Source organism: Vulpes lagopus, chromosome 11, assembly GCF_018345385.1.
Source record: "Vulpes lagopus strain Blue_001 chromosome 11, ASM1834538v1, whole genome shotgun sequence".
Taxonomy (NCBI): Eukaryota; Metazoa; Chordata; class Mammalia; order Carnivora; family Canidae; genus Vulpes; species Vulpes lagopus.
Window position 1 is genome coordinate 24,030,619 of NC_054834.1, and position 7,083 is coordinate 24,037,701.

General features: G+C 38.4%; 1 pseudogene; it reads left to right on the forward strand.

Annotated features, from left to right (window-relative positions):
- The first annotated feature begins 642 nt into the window (after positions 1–642).
- LOC121501444 lies at positions 643–4,441 on the forward strand (annotated as a pseudogene).
- Positions 4,442–7,083: the final 2,642 nt, after the last annotated feature.

Consider the following 7,083-nt stretch of genomic DNA (forward strand, 5'->3'; position numbering starts at 1 on the left):
TTTAAGGAGGAACACGGGAGAAAAAGTTCTAAACATGAGAAAACATGTTTTTCTTTTGTTATTGTTTTAAGAATTAAAACTTGGGAGGATTCCTTTAGCAAAATGATCCATAATGTTTGAAATTAGAATCAAAATTATCAAGAAATGAGCTAGAGTATTACCTCTCTATTATATACACCCCTTTCCTCATCTTTTTTTTTCTCTCTCTCTTTTTTAAAGATTTTATTTATTTATCCGTGAGAGACACAGAGAGAGAGGTGGATACATAGGGAGAGGGCGAAGCAGGCTCCATGCAGGGAGCTCCACGTGGGACTCGATCCCAGGACCCCGGGATCACATCCTGTGCCAAAGGCAGAGGCTCAACCGGAGCCACCTGGGTGCTCCTATCCCTTTCCTCATCTTAATAGAATATTTCATGTCAACATACATTTCTATTCTCATTAGGTTTTTAGAATTATTTTTCAAAAATGTCCCCTCCTCCCCCCTCTCTCTCCTTCTCCCTCCCCAGCATCCTTTAGAAGAATCCAGAGATTGCTTGGCATTTTGTACAGAACCCATTTTTGCCAGTTTAGCCAATGTTTTAAGTAACTGGGAAAATCTACCTTCTTCTGTATCTCTAGATGTTAAGGATTATAACCTTTATGATGTCGAAACTAAATATGGTTTGCTTCAGGTTTCTGAAGGACTGTCATTTTTGCATAGCAGTGTGAAAATGGTCCATGGAAATATTACACCTGAAAATATAATTTTGAATAAAAGTGAGCCTGGAAAATAATGCGCTTTGATTTTTGTGTATCATCAACCAATCCTTGTGAACAAGAGCCTAAGTTACCTTGTAAAGAATGGGACCCAAATTTACCATCATGTGTCTTCCAAATCGTGAATATTTGGGTCCTGAATACATGCTTCCGGTGAGCTGTAAAATAGCTAGTGATATGTACTCACTAGGAACTGTCAAGTATGCTGTATTTAATAAAGGAAAACCCATATTTGAAGTTAACAAGCACGATATTTACAAGAGTTTTAGTGGGCAGTTGGATCAGTTGAGTCGTTTAGGATCTAGCTCACCTTCAAATATACCCGAGGAAGTCCAAGAACACATAAAACTGCTCTTAAATTAACTCCAACTGTAAGATGAGAAGCAGATCAAATGACAAAGAATTTCTTCTTCAGTGATGTTGGTGCAATAACACTACAGGATTTTGAGACCTCATTCCAAAGAGATAATCTTCAGAAAACACAGTTTTTCAAAGGACTGCCGAAAGTTCTACCAAAACTGCCCAAGCGTGTGCAGGGAATTTGTGCCTTGTTTGACTTCAGAACTTGTAACCCCTGACATGGTATCTTTTGTTTTGCCCACTGTTCTACTGATTGCCGAAGAAGGCTCCAAGGAAGCACATGTCAAATTAAGTCTACCCGAACGTGGCTCTGTCTTTAAACAGCAGGAGCCAATCCAGGTTGTTAATTTACTTACAAAAAAAATGGATTTGCTGCTAACCAAAACTCCTCCTGAGGAGATAAAGAGCAGTGTCCTACCAATGGTTCACACAGCACTAGAGGCTCCTTCCATTCAAATTCAGGAACTCTGTTTAAACATCATTCCAAGCTTTGCAAGTCTTATAGACTATGCATCCATGAAAAATTCTTTGATACCAAGAATTAAAAATGCACGTCTGCAAACGTCTTCTCTTGCTGCTCACGTCAATTCATTAGCGTGCTTAGGAAAGATTTTGGAATACTTGGATAAGTGGTTTGTACTTGGTGACATCCTGCCCTTCTTACCATAAATTCCATCCAAGGAACCCGCAGTCCTCGTGGGAATTTTAGGTACTTACAAATGTACTTTTACTCATAAGAAGTTGGGAATCACCAAAGAACAGTGGCTGGAAAAGTATTGGCTCATCTGATTCCCCTGAGTATTGAAAATAATCTTAATCTCAATCAAGTTCAATTCTTTCATTTCTGTCATAAAAGAGACGCTTAACAGATTGGAAACCAAACATAGGACTAAACTGGAGCAACTTCATATAATGCAAGAGCAGCAGAAAAGTTTACAAATGTTGGGTCTCAGCATATTGACAAAGTCTCTAACAACATTGGAGTGGACTTTTTTACTGGTGGTGAGTCAGAAAATAAGGAAGATGGGTTACAAAATAAGCATAAAAGTGCATCACTTACACTTGAAGAAAAACAAAAATTAACAAAAGAACAGGGGCAGGCACAGAAGCTGAGAAGCCGGCAGCCTCTTAAACCCCAAGTACACACACCTGTTGCTCCAGTCAGACTAAGGACTTGACAGACACAGTGATGACAACATGCCATCTCTGACCGGCCTTTCTGTAGTGCCCCTAACATTTCTTTCTTTTTTTTTTTTTTCCCCTAACATTTCTGCTTCGAGTACCTTTACTTCTATTCCTACCGTGGGCCTTGGCATGATGTTTTCTAACACCAAGAAAACTTGACCAATGGCCTAAATGCCAATAACATGGGCTTTCAGACCTCAGGATTCAACATGCCAGTTAATACAAACCAGAACTTATTCGGTAGTCCAAGCACACCTGGGGTGACCAGGTCGACCCTGGGGGCACCTTCCACTTTGCCAAACTTCAGTGCTGTTGTGAGTGTTCCTCCTGCTGGTGCAAAGCCGACTCAACAAAGACCCACAGATATGCCCACTCTTTTTTTTTTTTTTACAGTTTTCTACTTCTTTTTTTTTACATATTTTTTAAATTGGAGTTCAATTTGCCAACATATAGCATAACACCCAGTGCTCATCCCGTCAAGTGCCCCCCTCAGTGCCCGTCACCCAGTCACCCCCACCCCCCGCCCACCTCCCTTTCCACCACCCCTTGTTCGTTTCCCCAAGTGAGTCTCTCATGTTCTGTCTCCCTTTCTGATATTTCGCACTCATTTTTTCTCCTTTCCCCTTTATTCCTTTCCACTATTTTTTATATTCCCCAAATGAATGAGACCATATAATGTTTGTCCTTCTTCGATTGACTTATTTCACTCAGCATAATACCCTCCAGTTCCATCCACGTCAAAGCAAACGGTGGGTATTTGTCATTTCTAATGGCTGAGGAATATCCCACTGTATACAGAGACCACATCTTCTTTATCCATTCATCTTTCGATGGACACCGAGGCTCCTTCCACAGTTTGGCTATTGCGGACATTGCTGCTGTGAACATCGGGGTGCAGGTGTCCTGGCATTTCACTGCATCTGCATCTTTGGGGTAAATCCCCAGCAGGGCAATTGCTGGGTCATAGGGCAGGTCTATTTTTAACTCTTTGAGGAACCTCCACACAGTTTTCCAAAGTGGCTGCACCAGTTCACATTCCCACCAACAGTGCAGGAGGGTTCCCTTTTCTCCGCATCCTCTCCAACATTTGTGGTTTCCTGTCTTGTTAATTTTCACCATTCTCACTGGTGTGAGGTGGTATCTCATTGTGGTTTTGATTTGTATTTCCCTGATGGCAAGCGATGCAGAGCATGTTCTCATGTGCATGTTGGCCATGTCTATGTCTTCGTCTGTGAGATTTCTGTTCATGTGTTTTGCCCATTTCATGATTGGATTGTTTGTTTCTTTGCTGTTGAGTTTAATAAGTTCTTTATAGATCTTGGATACTAGTCCTTTATCTGATGTGTCATTTGCAAATATCTTCTCCCATTCTCTAGGTTGTCTTTTAGTTTTGTTGACTGTTTCTTTGCTGTGCAGAGGCTTTTTATCCTGATTAAGTCCCAATAGTTCATTTTTGCTTTTGTTTCTTTTGCCTTCGTGGATGTATCTTGCAAGAAATTACTGTGGCTGAGTTCAAAAAGGGTGTTGCCTGTGTTCTCCTCTAGGATTTTGATGGATTCTTGTCTCACATTGAGATCTTTCATCCATTTTGAGTTTATCTTTGTGTATGGTGCAAGAGGATGGTCCAGTTTCATTCTTCTGCATGTGGATGTCCAATTTTCCCAGCACCATTTATTGAAAAGACTGTCTTTTTTCCAGTAGATAGTCTTTCCTGCTTTGTCGAATATTAGTTAACCATAAAGTTCAGGGTCCACTTCTGGATTCTCTATTCTGTTCCATTGATCTATGTGTCTGTTTTTGTGCCAGTACCACACTGTCTTGATGACCACAGCTTTGTGGTCAACCTGAAATCTGATATGCCTGCTCTTAATAATCTCTTTGGCCCTCAGAAACCCAAAGTTAGCATGAACCAGTTGTCACAACAGAAACCAAATCAGTGGCTTAATCAGTTTGTACCTCCACAAGGGCCTCTGGGTATAGGCAGTTCAGTTATGGGAACACAAATGAACGTCAGAGGATGGTCTGCCTCTGGTGTGCAGGCTAATCCTTTCTTTAACCCACAGAACTTTGCACAGCCACCAATCAATATGACCAGCAGCAATTCAGCTAGCAATGATTTCAAAGATCTCTCTGGGTGAGGTGTCTTGCTGGATTTTTGAAGAATTACCTCAATTTTAATCATGAGTGAGCTGATGTAAATCTTTATATACTTGGTTTGGGGGAAGTACTTCCAGGGGGGAAGCGAATGGTTCTGTGACAGAGAACACCTTGTTTCCATGCCAACATAGTGGTTGTATGGAGTCCTAACAGTTGAGTTTTTGAGAGCATTGAGGATTTTTTTCCTCTTACCACCTCCTCTTCAAGTTTTTAAAACACCCAACCTTTGCCAGTCTCAAAGAGAAAAAGACACCTGAGTATCTTGAATAGCAGATTTTTTAAATTTTACTTCTCTGATGAAGTAATGTTCAATGCAAAAGCCTGAGCAAATATTGCAAAATTTTACTTAATTTTGATTCAGTTGGTTCAAACTAAAGGCATTATTAACCATCTTACATGCAAACCAAGCATTGTAAATTATATTTTAGCATGGTCTGCCTCAAATAGTAATTTATTTTTCTGCATTTACTTGGATATATTTAGAATCACTTTCTTTCCTACTGGATCACAGACAGAAGAGTATGTACTGATTTGTATGACATTTGACAAAGCCCTCTGATGTAATTTCCCTGACTCTTGCCTTCATATTTCATTTTAAATTCAAACTTCTGAGGTTGTAGCATATATGAATTGCATTTTCAAAAGGATATTTATAAGAAACTATATGTAATGAATAAACTTTTGAGATTTCTGCTGTATGGTTTCAAATGTAATAAACTTTAAAAATGAAAAAAAAAGTGTAGCACTTTTATGGATATATTTGACTACATCATTCTTTAGAATCACAAGTGTTTTATTTTCCTAATTCAACTTTTCAATGGAAAACTTACTCCTTTTTAGTATTTATTGTTAATGGCCAAGTCCTCTGAGAAATAATAGAACAAGTATAAATAATACCTATGGTATCACTTAGTGTAATTAAACTTTTTAAATTACTACATCTAATAGCAGCTTAGTATTTATCAAGTATTTGCTACCACTGCTTAAAAATTTAATTTTTCTTGGGAAAGAAGTTGCTGAGATATTATGAAATTTTATTGAAAAATATTATATTATTAATTGTAAAATGCATTATACTTTAATGTACTACAAGAAAGAAAAAGATGCTACCAAACAAGCCACAATGAAAGCCTGTAAGATCATTGTTAGGGTGCATTCATGTTCCAAAGTTTGCAAAAAAGGAAAAAAAAGATGTAAATTCTGGATTTGATGAAATATAGTAATAATCAAAGTAATAGTAACTCCTTAAATATCATGGCAAAGATTGGATGACTTCTTCCTGGGTTACATTTCTTGGTCTTCATTGCAGTTACCCATGGTCATGTCACTGAGTTGCTGCCTGCAGAAACAGTGATATATTATATTTAGGGTCCTAGCCCCTAAGACTTTGCTTATGCAGTCAGCCATATTTTCCCCTTTTTGCCTGTGGGAGATGGACACCCAGGCAAGTTTGAAAGTCATGTATGGAAGATTGTCAAATTGGAGCTCAGAATGACAGATAGCCTGAAACAGAATATTCTCTCTCCCCACCAAAACAGGAAGACCAGGACTGGATTTGTGCTTGAGAGATAACACAACTCTATCCAGGTTAAACCACTGGATATGTGGGTCCATTTGTTACAAGAGCTATCAGACTAATGATTGCAATTATTACATTTATTAATGCTCTATGGCCTTAAAACAACTTAATATTACTTTACCTGAAAATGCAAGATTCAATCTTAAGAGTCTAAAGAGGAGAAATCATTCAACTTCTCTAAAAGTTGTAATCAATAGTAGACTTGGAGAAATGTCAACAAACACCTAATAACATCTATTACATGCAAAATAATGCACTAGGTGTTGTAACAGACAATTATGTTCAGGAAAATGGACCAATTACAATCATAATGTGGCCTACTTACAAGTGTGCATAAAATGATTTAAAAAAACAACAGCAATAAAAAATTCTCATCAATCACAGCAAGAGAGAATACCTTATAACGTGCCACATGAATAATTAGAAATGCTTATTAAAAACCATAATTTTAGGAAGGGAGGGAAGATAAGGGAAGGGATCGAGTTTTCCATTGGACTCTTTGGAGATATAGATTTCACATTATCAAATGTTTAGGACTTATGCATAAAACTATGTTTTCACTTTGCTTGCCCAAAATGACATGCTCATGAAACTTCTTTTGTGAAGTACAATATTAATATCATGCAGGACACTTAGGCCGTACTGACCAATTTGCTATTGTAGATAAAAATAATTTATAACCCTTTAAATAATAGGGGCAGCATTTAAAATCCATTACAACTGCCTTCTTCCCATTACAACAGAGATAGATAGGATTTCTCAAATTACTTAGTAGTCAATTCGGGACGGTTCAAAATGCAAGCATGACTCTCCTAAGGGTCTTTCACCACAAGGACCTGTGAGATTGTGACTAGGAAGAAAGGTGTCATCAGTGAAGTCTATGGAGTACTTAAGCACTGAAACTATGAACACTGCAGAAAGAAACTGAGAAGTTCCTGCAATTAAAAAATCTGATATGAGGGGTGCCCAGGTGGCTCAGTCAATTAAGCATCTGCCTTTGTCTCAGGTCATGGTCTCAAGGTCCTAGGATTGAGCCCCATGTCG